The 15,520-nt window shown below is 40.9% G+C and overlaps 1 protein-coding gene and 1 pseudogene across 1 annotated transcript in view; one reads left to right on the top strand and one right to left on the bottom strand.

Annotated features, from left to right (window-relative positions):
- Window positions 1-1,158: 1,158 nt before the first annotated feature.
- LOC128629313 (ankyrin repeat domain-containing protein 9-like) lies at window positions 1,159-13,799 on the bottom strand (annotated as a pseudogene).
- LOC108260062 (RIMS-binding protein 2) overlaps window positions 13,082-15,520 on the top strand; it is a 141,093-nt gene continuing 138,654 nt past the window's right edge. Inside the window, exon 1 of the mRNA XM_053676841.1 lies at window positions 13,082-13,642. The gene's annotated coding sequence lies outside the window, so the exon portion shown is untranslated. The remainder of the gene's footprint in view (window positions 13,643-15,520) is intronic.

The following is a 15,520-nucleotide window of genomic DNA, read 5'->3' as shown; positions in this document are numbered from 1 at the left end:
GACTATGGTTGCTACTATGGCCTTGGGAGTGCAATTACCACATATGATTTTGCACTCAGGTCTCCTATAGTGAACAGTGGACTAGTTCAACAAACAGACTTTATATAAAAACCATAATGAACTTTCCTTTACTTTCACACTATCCGTTGTTACCCAGATGAGGACGGGTTCCCTTCTGAGTCTGGTTCCTCTCAAGGTTTCTTCCTCATATCATCTCAGGGAGATTTTCCTCACCGCTGTCGCCATCGGCTCGCACAATAGGGATAAATTCACACACTTCAAATCTGTAACCTGTCCAACGGCATATATGTTTCTATAAAACTGCTTTGAGACAATGTTCACACAATGATTCACACCTCTACCTTTGGTTTCCGTTGCCTGTATCGAGTAAACAATTTGTTTTGTTTATTCCAGTGTCCAGTAAACAATTTCGCCAGTGTCAAGGAAATTATTTTTTTCTGTTATTACCATAAAATTATTCTTTGGTAATCAGTAACGCTACAATACGTAGAGAATAGTTTGATACTCCTTTGAGACCAGATCAGTATCTTAATCTAAACTCAGTTATTGTACAACACGACACTGATTAGCATACAGTATATGTGTATGGTAGGCCTGGACAATAATTCAATATCAATATATATTGCGATATAATTTTTTTCAATAACGGTGATATGATTTTTAAACATATTTCCGATATTTCGATATACATTAAAACATTTGTCACTGACTGACGTTCAGGGCGCAGGAGTCAGTTTGTTGTATTCAAGCCGAGGAGAATGAGCAGAACACAATTAGCTATGTGCGTGATGACGTAAACCACAGGCACGCAGCCAGTGCTCAGCAGTGTTAAGCTAAGCTCCAACACGGCAAGTTTTCGCTATATGAGTACCCCTGACCGTGATACAAATGCGATTGAGCGAGCTTCCACAAGTGAAGAGAAAGCAGACGAAATAGTGGATAAGAGAGGAAAGACTAATTCTGTGGTATGGATGTGGTTGGGCTATCTAAGCTCTGATAAACTTCAGGTTTCAGTGCGCTGCAAAATGTGTCGGAGAGCGGTGCCGACTAGCAGCGGGAACACGTCAAATCTGTTCCACCATCTGAAGCAGTTCCACCCGATAGAATATTCTGAGAGTCAGAAGATGAGGCATCATAAAAGTTTAAGCCAACCTTTTGTTTATTTGACGGTGATTTCACATTTCTTGTTTGTATGAAAGTTAAATTCAAATAAAAGGTGAACGTTCATTTATTTATGCCATTTTCATTTCTAAATTATTATATAGTTTTATAGGAGAAGAAGTTTACAGAAGTTTGAAGGTACAGACATCTGTTGTGGGCATCCTTGGCAGTTTTTCTGAGGATTTATATTGTTCATATCGATATCGGAATTATATCGTATTGACTGAAATTAAGAAATATATCATGATATACATTTTGGCCATATCATCCAGCCCTAGTGTATGGATATGCACGTTAGCGTCTTTTAGCCATATTCAAGTCATTTCCAATTCTTATTATATCCACCATCCTTGACAGAATAATATATTGAATAATACAGTGATGCCAAAAGCTGTGGGCTCGAAAAATGTAATTCACACATTTATTGATTCCTTTATTTACTCTTTCAATCTCTCAAGCACTCTCTGTCAACTCTGCAAGCTTACAGACATACTGAGAAGCAAAGAACACTACAGATAACAGATCGAGAAATGGAGATACACACTGACTTCTTTTCGGATGCCTAAAAGATATATTGATATAAATTAGAAACAAAACAAAACGGACTCCAAGCAGTTTCCCGGTATGTTTCAGTGGGACTGTCAGGCCACTGTTAGGACTGCACTAAGGGCTGAGTTAGGGGTTTCAGAGAAGCCGGAATGGGTAGTTTGTCCAGACTTTTTGGAAATTCTTCTGGTGGCAGCTGAGACAGGATTCTTTGCTATGAGAAAGAGCCTTCCTGGAATCCTCCCGACGAGGTAGTTAAACTGTTCCTCTCCCAGAATTTTAGACCAGCACTGCGGATCCTTTTCTAGTGAGCTCTTCATTTTGAACCGCACCTCAGGCATGAACATGAGCAGGTTCTCAAGGCACAGCTTCCTGGCACCTGTGTTCACTTTGGAGGTCCAAAGCTGCTCAAGGATGAGATCCAGCGGTGTCATACCCTTGTGGTCCTCAGCTTGCGGTGAAGCCCCATTTCCCAATAACATCATGACGGCGTCTGAGCGTGATAGCTCACATGCTAGATGAAGTGGAGTTTTGCAGTCCTCCATTTGGCCGCATCCACCTCGGTTCATGTATGAGCGCAGAGTGGGCATTCTATGTGCCACCTGAAGAATGAGAGCCATGATGTCCATCCTGTCATAGCGGACAGCCATGGCCAGGTGTGGAGCAGTTGATGAAGAGCAGCAGAAATACTCCCCTGGCCTGGCTAGAGCGCTGTCTGGGAACTGATTCAGCAGATATCGTGCATAAGCTCTGTGGTCGTGCTCCATGGCATACAGAAGTGCTTCGGAAGGACGGTATGTCCGTAGCTGGGTGTCTTCTTCCCAGTGAAATATCTCCATTTTGCGGATGTCCTCCAACATACACACAGGTTTATGGTCCCGCACAGCTTGGTAAAAAAAGATGAGAGGAGTTTGCCCTCCTTGCACGGGTCATCGATCTCTCCAGCCTGCAGCGCGTATTATATGAGAATTTAGAACACGTTCAGTCGTCACACAAACACATGTCATTAATACCTAAAGTTTAGATAATGCCTAATGACCGGGTTCTCCTGCTGTAAAACCACTTCATCGTGAACTCTGCGTTCTCGGTATTCAGGAGCAGATATAACGGTCAGATATAACGGTCAGTGTGCATGCGCAGAGGCGACGCTGGCGCGAGCGTTGCGTGTTGCCATGGCGATGCAATGCGCCACATTTCGCCTACTGGCCTGAAACATCAAAATATTCCTTTTATACATCATGTTTTATTTTGTGTACCAGCCATCTAAACTCATCAAGCCCATAGCTTTCTCAAATACCAGCCATCTAAACTCATCAAGCCCATAGCTTTCTCAAATACCAGCCATCTAAACTCATCAAGGCCATAGCTTTCTCTGTCACGGAACGGGACTGGAGGCGGATGCAGGTGCAGGTCACACTCTTTATTATTTAAACAAGAAACAAATGAACAGATAAACAAACACAGGGAGCACGGTCTCTACTGACTATACACACTCTGGTCTCCTAGCTACGACCGCTAGCATGCTACACCTTAGCATATACCGTTAGACTTCCTTGACGAACCAAACCAACTATAATACTGCGCGATGTGCGCAGTCACACGGGGGGTTTAAATAACAAACCTAATTAAACTAAAACATTAACACCTGGGGCAAATCAGAGACATGCTCAAACTTAACTCAGTGTCCAAGTGGGAAGTGAACGAAAACAAGAGTCACGTGACCAGTCAGAGGCCGTACCGCAGTGCCCTCTGCTGGCCGTGGCGTAACAGAACCCCCCTCCAAAGGGTGCTCCTACCGGAGCACCAAGAACCCCCCTCCAACGGGGGTCCCGGGCCCCTGTGCGAACTGTCTTTCGCTGCGACAGAAAGCGAAGCAGCCTCCGTTGGGCAGCAGAGGAGCAGAGCAGCATCCCCACCGGGGTTGAAAGTCAGAGCACCGCCCCTGGCGGCGCTGGAATGCAGGACACCGCCCCTGGGATGCTGGGCACCACCCCCGGCAGCTCTGGAACTCTGGGTGCCACCCTCGGCGGCACTGGAGGGCTGGGCGGCCTCCTCGGCCGGGTGGGGCAGCGGGACGGTCTCCTCGGCCGTGTAGGGCAGCCGGACGGCCTCCTCGGCCAGGCTGGGCAGCCGGACGGCCTCCTCGGCCAGGCTGGGCAGCCGGACGGCCTCCTCGGCCAGGCTGGACAGCGGGACGGCTTCCTCGGCCGTGCAGGGCAGCGGAACGGCCTCCTCAGCTGGACTGGGCAGCAGGACGGCCTCTTCAGCTGGACTGGGCAGCAGGACAGCCTCCTCGGCCGTGCAGGGTAGCGGGACGGCCTCCTCAGCTGGGCTGGACAGCAGGACAGCTTCCTCGGCCGTGCAGGGTAGGAAGACGGCCTCCTCAGCTGGGCTGGACAGCAGGACAGCTTCCTCGGCCGTGCAGGGTAGGAAGACGGCCTCCTCAGCTGGGCTGGACAGCAGGACAGCTTCCTCGGCCGTGCAGGGTAGGAAGACGGCCTCCTCAGCTGGGCTGGACAGCAGGACAGCTTCCTCGGCCGTGCAGGGTAGGAAGACGGCCTCCTCAGCTGGGCTGGGCGGCAGGGTGGCCTCCTCGGCTGTGCAGGGCAGCTGGAGGGCCTCCTCGGCTGTGCAGGGCGACGGGACGGCCTCCTCGGCCGGGCTGGACAGCAGGGCTGCCTCCTCGGCTGTGCAGGGCAGCGGGACAGCCTCCTCAGCCTGTCCCTCTGAGGTCGCCATGCTGACCTCAGGTGAGAGCTCCACAGCTGAGACCTCCCCGTAGGCCTCAGGCTGGAGCTCTGCTGTCCTCATTGCCCCCCCCAAAAAAATTTCTGGGCCAGCCTTCACGTCTGGACTGCGCAGCAAGGTGTACCTCCCCTGCAGTGGAAAGCCCCAGATGCTCAGGCTACTTTGCTGGCTGTGTTGCAAGGCGTCGCACCTTGGCGGCGGGGACGGGGTATATGGCGCGAGGAACGACGCGGCGCGCAGCTCGGCTTTGCACTGAGAAATGTCCTTCGCGAGCTGTTTGCTCAACTCCAGGGACGATATTTAACCTTACAATGCATGAATCAAAAAAACCCTTCACGAATGCATAAAGGGGGTCAAAATGACCCGTACTGGATTGAATGTTTTGTTTTTTTAAATAGATGTCCTATTAATGAAATTATATATATATATATATATATATATATATATATATATATATATATATATATATATACACACACACATATATACAGTATCTCACCAAAGTGAGTGCACCCCTCACATTTTAGTAAATATCTGATGATATCTTTTCCTGTCACGACACTGAAGAAATGACACTTTGCTACAGTGTAAAGTAGAGAGTGTACAGCTTGTGTAACAGTGTACATTTGCCGTCCGCTCAAAATAACTCAACACACAGCCATTAATCTCTAAACCGCTGGAAACAAAAGTGAGTACACCCCTAAGTGAAAATGTCCAAATTGGGCCCAATTAGCCAGAGGTTGAAGGGGTGGGGGTCAGCCTGTCAGTCCTCAGACCATACGCCGCACACTGCATCAAACTGGTCTGCATGGCTGTCGTCCCAGAAGGAAGCCTCTTCTAAAGATGATGCACAAGAAAGCCCACAAACAGTTTGCTGAAGACAAGCAGACTAATGACATGGATTACTGGAACCATGTCCTGTGGTCTGAGGAGACCAAGTTAAACTTATTTGGTTCAGATGATGTCAAGCGTGTGTGGCGGCAACCAGGTGAGGAGTACAAAGACGAGTGTGTCTTGCCTACAGTCAAGCATGGTGGTGGTAGTGTCATGGTCTGGGGCTGCATGAATGCTGACGGCACTGGGGAGCTACAGTTCATTGAGGGAACCATGAATGCCAACATGTACTGTGACATACTGAAGCAGAGCATGTTTTTTTGCCAGCACTTTTGTTGCCAGCGGTTTAGACATTAATGTCTGTGTGTTGAGTTATTTTGAGGGGAAGGCAAATTTACACTGTTACACAAGCTGTACACTCACTACTTTACATTGTAGCACAGTGTCATTTCTTCAGTGTGTCACAGGAAAAGATCTCATCACATATTTACACACAAGGTTTCTTCCTCATATCATCTTAGGGAGTTTTTCCTCACCACCGTCGCAACCGGCTCGCTCATTAGGGATAAATTCACACACTTAAAATCTGCATCTGGTGCTTATATATTTCTGTAAAGCTGCTATGAGACAATGTCCATTGTTAAAACTGCTATACAAATAAATAAAATTGAATTGAATTGAATGTGAAACACACTGTTCTTCCCTAGAAATTCATCCCTGCAAGACCTTTTTTAATTGCTAACCAGACTAAGACATGTAGCTTTCTTCTTTACAGCACCAAAGAGGAATTTGGTCTTTTCTGTGGAGGCCACTCAGGGACTTGCCCGTGTCATCTTAAGATTAGACTACTGCAACTCTCCCTTGGCTTCACATGCAAGCCATCAAACACTGAAATAGCTACACACCTTTCTTGAGTCTCTCAATGTTGAACTGAAGCCAAAGCCATGTTTATGAATAACTGTACCTAGAGCATATAAGAAAAGAAAAACCAGTGGCCCTAGAACAAAGCCTTGACCAGAGCCAGGAAAGAACCATTATTTTAAGCCCAACAAAAAAAATGTCTGTTTAAATGATTATTGAAGCAGCACTAAGCCCAAGTAATACAAACAAGTAGACACGACCCTGATCAGAGGCCAGTAATAGGCGATTTACTACCTTAACCAGTACACATTCCGTATCGACTGAAAGTTTTCATGCATATGCTTCCTATGCATGTATCAGCTTAGCTGTTGAGGTACAACATTTTTTAGAATCTTAAAGACTATGAGGAACTTAGATAACGGCATATGGTTTGACAGCTGACAAAGTCAAGATCAGCTCTCCTACATTTGACTGTTATTATAACAACCACAACTGCAAAGTAGATGTCTACTTTTGTGATCAAAAAAATGTACAATTTCTGGATCATCCATGTGCATGCTACAAATTGTGGCACCTTTCTGTCCATCCATCTCAGCCCTTTTCTCCCATAATTCCAGCAGTCTGGAGAGAGAAGGATGACTGGAGCTTTTTCTTTCTCTGTTCCGCTTTCTCTTCTTGCTTCTTTCTCACACTCGCTGTTTGTTAGAGGTTCTAGTTGGCTGAAAGTGAGTTACATAAAAAGGACTGATCCAAGAAATGATAGAACGAACAAAAAGAATGAGAAAATTGACATCACATCTAATTGTGTGGTGACACAGAAATTAGGAAGATGATACAGTGCTTTGTCCTGAATAAGAAAGAAAATCATTTTTGGTTGAGATTAGACATACGTTTAGGCACAAACACTTACTGAAGGACAGGGTTTGTTAGGAATGTAGGTTGAGGGACTGGAGAGGACAGGTGCAGTTGCTAAGGACTGGACCAACAGGAAGAAAATCTACTGCCCGTACATAGTATGTACTTTAGCCTGGCAGTCACAGTCTGACCCCACATCATCAGTGTGAGTGAAATCTAACTTAGTAGTCCATTCCGTATCTAGGAGCCCTTGCAGAATTAAGTCTTTGGGTCAAATTTGCCACAGAGAAAGTTAATATATAAATCTTGTATGTTGTTGATATCAGTGTTCCTGTTATTGAAGTATCGAAGTAAGGAAGGAGCATTCATCATATGCTTAGAGTAACATGAGCACTGACAGAAACCCTTTTAAACCCCTGGGCTTCGTAGAATAATTGCTAGCAAAAGGAGGTCATCAGGAACCAGGAAGGAGCAAGAGGGAGCCAGGAAGAAAGAATGGCATATTGATTACCAAGGCAATTTGCAACTCCTATTCACATTAAAAGGCAACACGCTGCCTCTACTTTATCTTTTGTGAACGTGCACTACGCAGTCTGTACAGGATTTCACTGAGTTTTTTTGTGATTGTTGCAGCCAAAAAACGCTCGATTTCGCTACGTCTTTTTGAAAAATTTGCAGTGCACCTTGCGGCGTTTTGGTGCTTTGCTGCGGAAAACTACTTGAACTGCCGAAATTGCAGGTGCATGAAATTGTTTTGCACGATCTTTCGCAATGAAGTTTGTCGGTAAATGAGACTTTTTGAATGTATTTATGTTTGACACACGTGAATTGAAGAGGGCTTTGGCTGAATGCGCGTTGTGATGATGTCACATGACGTGTCCTGGCCCAAATCTGCAGAAAATCTGCGGTAATTTAGAAAAATCGCAAGTTCCTCTGAATAGTGCGGAATTTGCTTGATTTCGCGTTAATTTCTGCCATCACAAAATCGCATAATCCTGGAGGGACTGAATAGGAGGTGCTAGTCGCCAAATGCACCAGGTACTGCACTATTTATAATTTACTGTTACTTTCGTTTAAAGTCCATCTTCATGTGGTTCCTATTCCCGTTCCTGTGAGCTAAATTCTTTAAAATCTGGATCCAAAAAATCAAATCCAGAATTATTTGTATCCTTCAAGAGAAATTTCCACAAATCTGGGATATACTAACCTTTCCTCTAACAATGTTTGCTGACTTATAAAGGTGTTTTGTTCATTGTAATAAAGAAGTCTAGTAGCTATACAAAGAAATGTGATTTATTACAATTCAGTATTTTAATTATGTGACACACCTACCATCACTATAAAAATAGAAGAGATTCGCTATCATTAAACCTCTATATGTAAGGTACAATTGTTATATACAGTTCTTAAACACACCAGTGTAGTTCAGTTGTACAAAGTAAACAATATGAACTATAAAGAACTATCATGTATTTTCTAGTAACCTCATAGACACTAAGTATTACTCATACTGGTGTCTTCGCTGTTCCTATGTTCTGACCCTCAACCCTGAAACACTCTGTCCTCCTCTGTGTGACACCAGATGGTGTAATACAGTCAGTGATAACTAATGAGGTAATTACATCATTAGGAACAGAGCACTGAATTGCCCACTGTAATCGTGGGAGTAAATCAGTACGATGGCCTTACAAGTTTTAAACGTCCTACCTCAATCTTTCCAAGACTTCACCTTCATCTCCTTCAAACATGAAAGCTTTCCTCTTCCTTCAAAACTTTCACTCCCCTTCTTATATTCTACTACTGATACTTATAGTAGTTAAGTTCAGCACTAAATGCAGAGTGTTTGCACGCTAGCAGATGACAAAATGGTCGAGGCTTTATGTAACATGCTCTCAGAGAGATCAATATAGCAGTCACCATTGTCCCTGTCCGATATCTATCTCTCCAGAGACACTCTCCTCTACGTCTCTATCAGAAGTGGGTTATGACTTGATTAAATGGGTTTTGGTGGCATCTGCTTGAAAGTGACACAGATTTTGTTTGTAAAATCCTGCTTTTTTTTTTTTAAAATAAACTTTTCTGACAGTCCCTTTTTACTCTGAGAGAAAGCCATTCTGCACTGACAAGCGATGCATTTATGTCCAGTTATAAATTACGGAGCTGACCAAAAACAGAATTAGAGACAAAGGTATCTCCATTAAAAACATCTCCCTAGTCAGGATACAGAAGGTGATCCATAGAACTCCTTTTTATGCATAACACAGAAAATACAATATGTTTTAGTTTTACTTTTTCAATATACTTTTATTTTTTAATTCAGACGCAGTACCAGTATATATACCAGACAAACATTCCATCCAGAGGACACCTTTTTTTAATTAGTTAAGATTTAAAAAGGTAAAATTGATAAACGCACCATTGTAGTTCAGTTTAACACAATAAACAATATGAACTATAACGAACGATCCTGTATTTCCTGGTAATCTCATATTTTTACTCGAATTATTTGTTAACAGGAATGATAAACATTTTTGCTTTTCTTACAAAGACTGTGTTGGGACACCTTTGGGTAACTGCAATCTTTTTCTGAATAAAGGCAGACAAAACACATAATTATATTGTATACTGTAAGTAAGGAATACAATTTTTACCACAGCTATTTACCAACAATTACAATTATTATTTATTATTAAAGAACATGTATTAAAATGTACTTTACACTTCATGATTACATTTAAAGTTGCTGAACGTCCATGAAACATGTTAGTTCCTGTTATTTCTTACATGATAGTAGCTCCAGTCTCTCTTCTTCTCTCTGTCTCAAAGTTAATTTAAAGAATACAGTTTGTTATTAAAAAACAAAAAAACCCAAAAAAACAGAATAAAGGGCAAGGGACACCCTGGACGGTGTGCCAACCCATCGCAGGGCACAATCACACACTACAGACCATTTGGAAATGCCGATCAACCTACAACGCATGTCTTTGGACAGAAGGAGGAAACCAGGGTACCTGGAGGAAACCCCTGAAGCACAGGGAGTGCATGCAGGCTCCGCACACATAGGGCAGAGGCGGGATTCAAGCCCCCATCCCCGAAGGAGTGAGGCAAACATGCTAACCACTTCATTATTAGGCTTAGATTATGTGGAGCATTCACCATACAAGTCTCTATATAGAATGTTGGTTGTTCTTTGCAAAGTTATTCTATTACATTTCGTGTAATGCCAAGCATTAAGTTGAAGTAGGATTTATTATCAAATATTTCTACTTTAATTCATTTATCTTTCTTTTTTTTTTTTTTCAAGTATTGATTCAAAACTGCACTTTGTGGTACTGCAGCAAGATATAGTGTGAAGTAAATGCATTATAAAACCTGTGAGAAAACATAAATGGGCTGTTGTTTTGCTTTTTCATACATAGATTAATGAATAAACTTTGTTAGAATAAAAAATGTTAGAAGCCCCTGGGTTTTATCTTCTCTCTCTTCCAGGTACAAAAGGTTCCATTTGTTGATGGAATAATCCTTTAGACATGGTTACGTTTGGTTAAACCCAAGAAGAAGAAAATATCAGACAACTTTAAACTACTTTTACGTTTGTATTTTTCTTATTAATTACAATGCCTGTATCTTTCTCATTTGTAAGTCGCTTTGGATAAAAGCGTCTGCTAAGTGAATAAATGTAAATGTAAATGTAATGTAGAATGGATCAAAATGGGCAAGCTGCCAGTCTGAATCATTCAGTCAGAAGAATTCTCTCATTCTAAGCATCCTATTATTATGTACATTTCTTCTTCTAGCTTAGCTCAGAATAGGTGCCACATTCTTGAAGCCAGTGTAAATGAAACACCTCAGTCAACTGATTTATGTCTCTCTATGTCTCTTGACAAATCCATCCCAGGAGAATCTGGGGCACCTATGACGCAAAAATTTTTCCTCATGTGAGACTAGTGTTCCCTACTGAATTCGGTAATATGTGTATTGCCGAGAGGGCAGTTGTATGTAGGACATAATCCACAATGGAGTGCAAAAATGGAATTGCAACATTCAGTTAAAAAGGTCAGTGTAGAAAACAGTGAAAATAGTTTGGAAGTAACACTTCAGACATGATTCTTGTGTCCTTTTATCCATTTATGTATATAAACAAGGTGTTACTCATCTGTATATATTCATATTTGTATTAATCTGTACATACATTGAGATGTTCATAGTGTACATATGACCATTATTATTATATTTTACTACTATTATTCTTATTTTTCTATTCCTATTGTAAATATATTTTTTAGACATTTTTTTTCAATTCTATTCCTATTTAATGTGTATTGTTTCCTAGCTGTTTCTTGTGTAATTGAGCTGCTGTAACGAGGGAATTTCCCCAGTGTGGGATCAATAAAGTTTATCTTATCTTATCTTATAATTTTTTTTTGCCATCCGTATAGTCTGGGCTATAAGTTATGAAGAAAGAGTGCATTTAAAGTTTATACATTCCTTTATTATTAAACATTCCTTATTCAAACTAATTTCATCACTGAGAATTCTGTTTTCACACTTACATGCTAAAAGGATTTCACTAGAATTAAGAGTGAAGTGATTGTATTCCTAATTCTTCTCAAAGACTGAACTATAAAGTTTAACATTTGACTTGTATCATGTGACATCATGTCATAAATGTGTCATGAGTTACCCTGACTTTTCAAGCTCATGATATGTCACGATTCCATTACCAATAACTGTTGCCATCATAATGTTTGATGTCATGACAGTCTGTCACATGGTAATTTTTGATAGCTACAGAAAATAATATATTTGCTTTCGTACTCACTTACTATTTCACCGCTAGTTTGTCAACAATATTGCAGCTCTGCATGTGCTCCGAGAATATGTTTCCTAGTATAATAAACTTACACACGGGATTGCTCATAAAATACGTATGATGTGGTTATGACAGTCTTATGATGACAGATTCAAGCTAAAGTTGTAGGGCATTTCCATTTCAAGCAAGTTAATGAAGTGACTATTACTTAAAATCTCTGTGGTTTGAAACCACAATCTCATTTATTTGTTTGTTTGTTTGATTGTTGCTAGCATAATTAAGTACCTACTTACTTACTTATTTAGCTATCTACGTATTTGCTTACTTATCTACCTAATTACAGTGCTGTGAAAACGTATTTGCCTGATTTCTTTTGTTTTTGTGTATATCTCATACTATATAGTTTTAGATCTAAAAATGGCAACCTGAGTAAACACACAATACAGTATTAACTTATTTGTTTATTTTATTGAAGCAAAAAAAGTTATCCAACACCTATCAATGTGAACCCCCCCAACCCCCCCCCCGCCAAAAAAAACCAAAACAAAACAAAAATACAAAACAAAAACAAAGAAAAACATCAAAAACCTAAACTCTGGTTATGCCACCTTTAGCATCAATAACCACAACCAAACACTTCCAATAACTGGAGATCAGTCTTTCACTTCCTTCCAGTACTAGGATTTACTCCTATACTTTGGATCATTGTCTTGCTGCATAATCCAGTTGCACTTGTGTTTCGATTTACGGACTGAAGACCGGAGATTCTCCTTTAGGATTTTCTGGTGGAGAGCAGAATTCATTTCTCCCTCAATTACTACAAGTTGCCCAGGCCCTGAAGCAGCAAAGCATCCCCTTACACTGCCATCACACCACCATGCTTGACTGTGGCTATGATGATCTTTTTATGGAATTCTGTGTAAAACAGGGCACCTGGCTTCCAAACAGTTCCATTTTCGACTCATCAGTCTACAAAACATTCTCCCAAAAGGTTTAAGGATCTTTTGGCAAAATTCAGATGAGCCTTAATGTCGTTCTGGGTTAGCAGCGGTTTTCACCTCACCACTCTTCCATGGATGCCATTTTTGCCCAGTGTCTTTCTGATAGTGGAGTCACGAGCAGTCCTTTATTGATGCAAGAGAGGCCTGTAGGGTATTTGCTGTTGTAAACACTTTTTCACAGCACTGTACCTACTCATTTACTTAACTATTTATGTACTTACTTACTTGCTTGCTTACCTTTTTACTTATTTTTCTATCTATCCACCTACTTACCCAACTGCTTACTTACTCAGTTACTTGCCCACCTACTTACTTACCCATTTAATTAGTTACTTACCTACCTACTTATTTACTAATTTACTTACCTACATATAATACCACTTTTGTGAAGTGCTCCCAGAGTCTATTCACTATTTACACAACATATCGCTCTAAAATAAAACTACTCCCGGATAAATTAATGAAATAATAATGCGGCGCGTGGCTATGCAGTACCTGGCTATCACCACTAGAGGTCACTGTAGTCTCATTAATGCCCCTCTGCTCTCCTCTGCTCGGTAACGAGCCGCTTTCAGGTTGAGGGTTTTTCAGGAGCCGGACGTTTGGCTTGAGCTGGAAGCAACTGGTGCTCTAGTGGATTCAGTCCGGGATTGTGCAAGGAAAACAAAATACACACAAACATGACGCTGCTTCGTCTATGTACGTCTTATCCGGGTTTGTGTGCATTGATATAAACCCTTAATCTGCGGCCAGTTAAACCCCGGGGAATAATTTAAGGAGCTGCTGGACTTTTGTGTCAGAGGTAAGCTTTTGTTCGGTGCTCATCTTTTAGCTGGAAATGCATTAAAACTCAACAAACACCACCTGCGAAAACTACTAACTAAAAAGAAGGCATGTACCTGAATGCTGATAGCTACTAAACTGTACACAGGCTGCGTCTGAACTCTGGCGTTGTACATTTAAAGAGTCGCGGCAACCTCAACGTTGTTTTTGTCCTACCCGTATTCCGACTATATCCTGACAATTCCAACAAATCCCGCTTCGGGTGTAGGTTTGACTCCGAGTTTATCCTCCCAAACAGATCGTCTATTGGACAATGTGTTAATTCTAGCCAATCATCAAATAGGAGGCGGGGCTTGTATGAATACGGGTAGGAGAAATAAACGTTCGATCTGCCGTATAACGGGCTGAATAGCAGATTAGAGGGAATGACAGAGGCAACTGAATATGAGTTGTTTGCATCTGAAAAGTTCTGCTTTTTATGACTAATTTAATTAAATCTACTTCAGTGATAAGGATCAAGTTCAAATATGATGTAAAATTCACATTTTGGTGATAGAATAGAATAATAATAATGAAAGACACATTTTAAAAGTGTTAACTCATCTCGGATGTATAGTTTCATGTTTTGGTCCAATTTGTTATCACAGAACAAAAATCATTCATATACATAGGTCCTGATGTTATTAATGAGGGTAAAAGTTGTAGTTTAGTAGTTTTGTGGACATTAAAATAACAAGTAATCATTTGAATAAACATTTGAATTCCATGTTCAGGGATGCTGTAAAACGCAGTGATTTGTTGGATAGTTTGTCAGTTTAATAAAAGTACTGATAATCACTGCATGCTGGGTGTTGGTCCCAGTTACAGAGTCTAACTGAGACCATTAGTGTGAACATTACTGCTTGCTAAAGCAGAAAGAATGGAAACAGCTTCCTGGCCTCTTTTCAGTAATGACTTTTTCAGTTACAGGAAGTGTGGTTAGTCACTTTTACTCACTGAGAATACTCTGACATTCTCTGCATAATAATGATTATGACCCATTAAAGTCAGTGCCTTTGCATCAACACTAGTAATCTGATTATTATTTGTTTTGGGCCATATAATGGGATAAAGTAATATAAAGCAACTGAATTCTACCACAATATTCAGGCTATTCATTGCACATGAAGAAATATCACAGGAGTTTTTTAAAAAAAACAAAAAAACCTGAAGCAGTTCACACCACAAAACACACTACAGACTAATGAGGGGCTTTTTAAGCAATTTTGTAGTCAAATAAACAAAAACACATTAAAACGAGTAATTGGGTACTTAGTATATTGAGTTGACTAATGTTAATCAGTGCATTAATGTGCATGGTTATTTTTGCTTTACTTAACATAATTAGTTTAATAACAGAAACATCACAGTATTTTTTATTATGCAACATTAAACATCTTCATAATTGTAAAAATCAGTGTATAAACCATGGGAAGTAAAAAATTATATTTTAAAAAGTCTCTTACAAGCAGAAAATCACAAGGAGGCAAAAATCCTCATTTTAAATGATTCACGTTCATTTGTTATTTGTCCTGATCTCTTCAGATTAGGCAACGACCTCATTGACTTCCATATATTTAATATATCTGCTCACTTCTACATATGGTATAACTTAAGTGTTGTTGTAGAGTCTATATTCATAGTACACTACAGTATATTCTCAATACGGTATTTTTCAGCCACAGAAAGAAGTGACTGCTTGTATTTTTTGTGTGTGTGTTTTAACATGATCTGAAATACACCGTCTCCGTTTTCACGAAGATGAAAGTATTGGCACCCTTGGATTTACTTGGATATACTGCTACAATGCCGGAAGTGACAGCAGCATGGATTCACAATATAACATAAAATTTGTGTC

This window comes from Ictalurus punctatus, chromosome 28 (genome assembly GCF_001660625.3).
Source record: "Ictalurus punctatus breed USDA103 chromosome 28, Coco_2.0, whole genome shotgun sequence".
NCBI classification, from domain to species: domain Eukaryota; kingdom Metazoa; phylum Chordata; class Actinopteri; order Siluriformes; family Ictaluridae; genus Ictalurus; species Ictalurus punctatus.
This window is presented reverse-complemented; position numbering and strand designations above follow the sequence as displayed.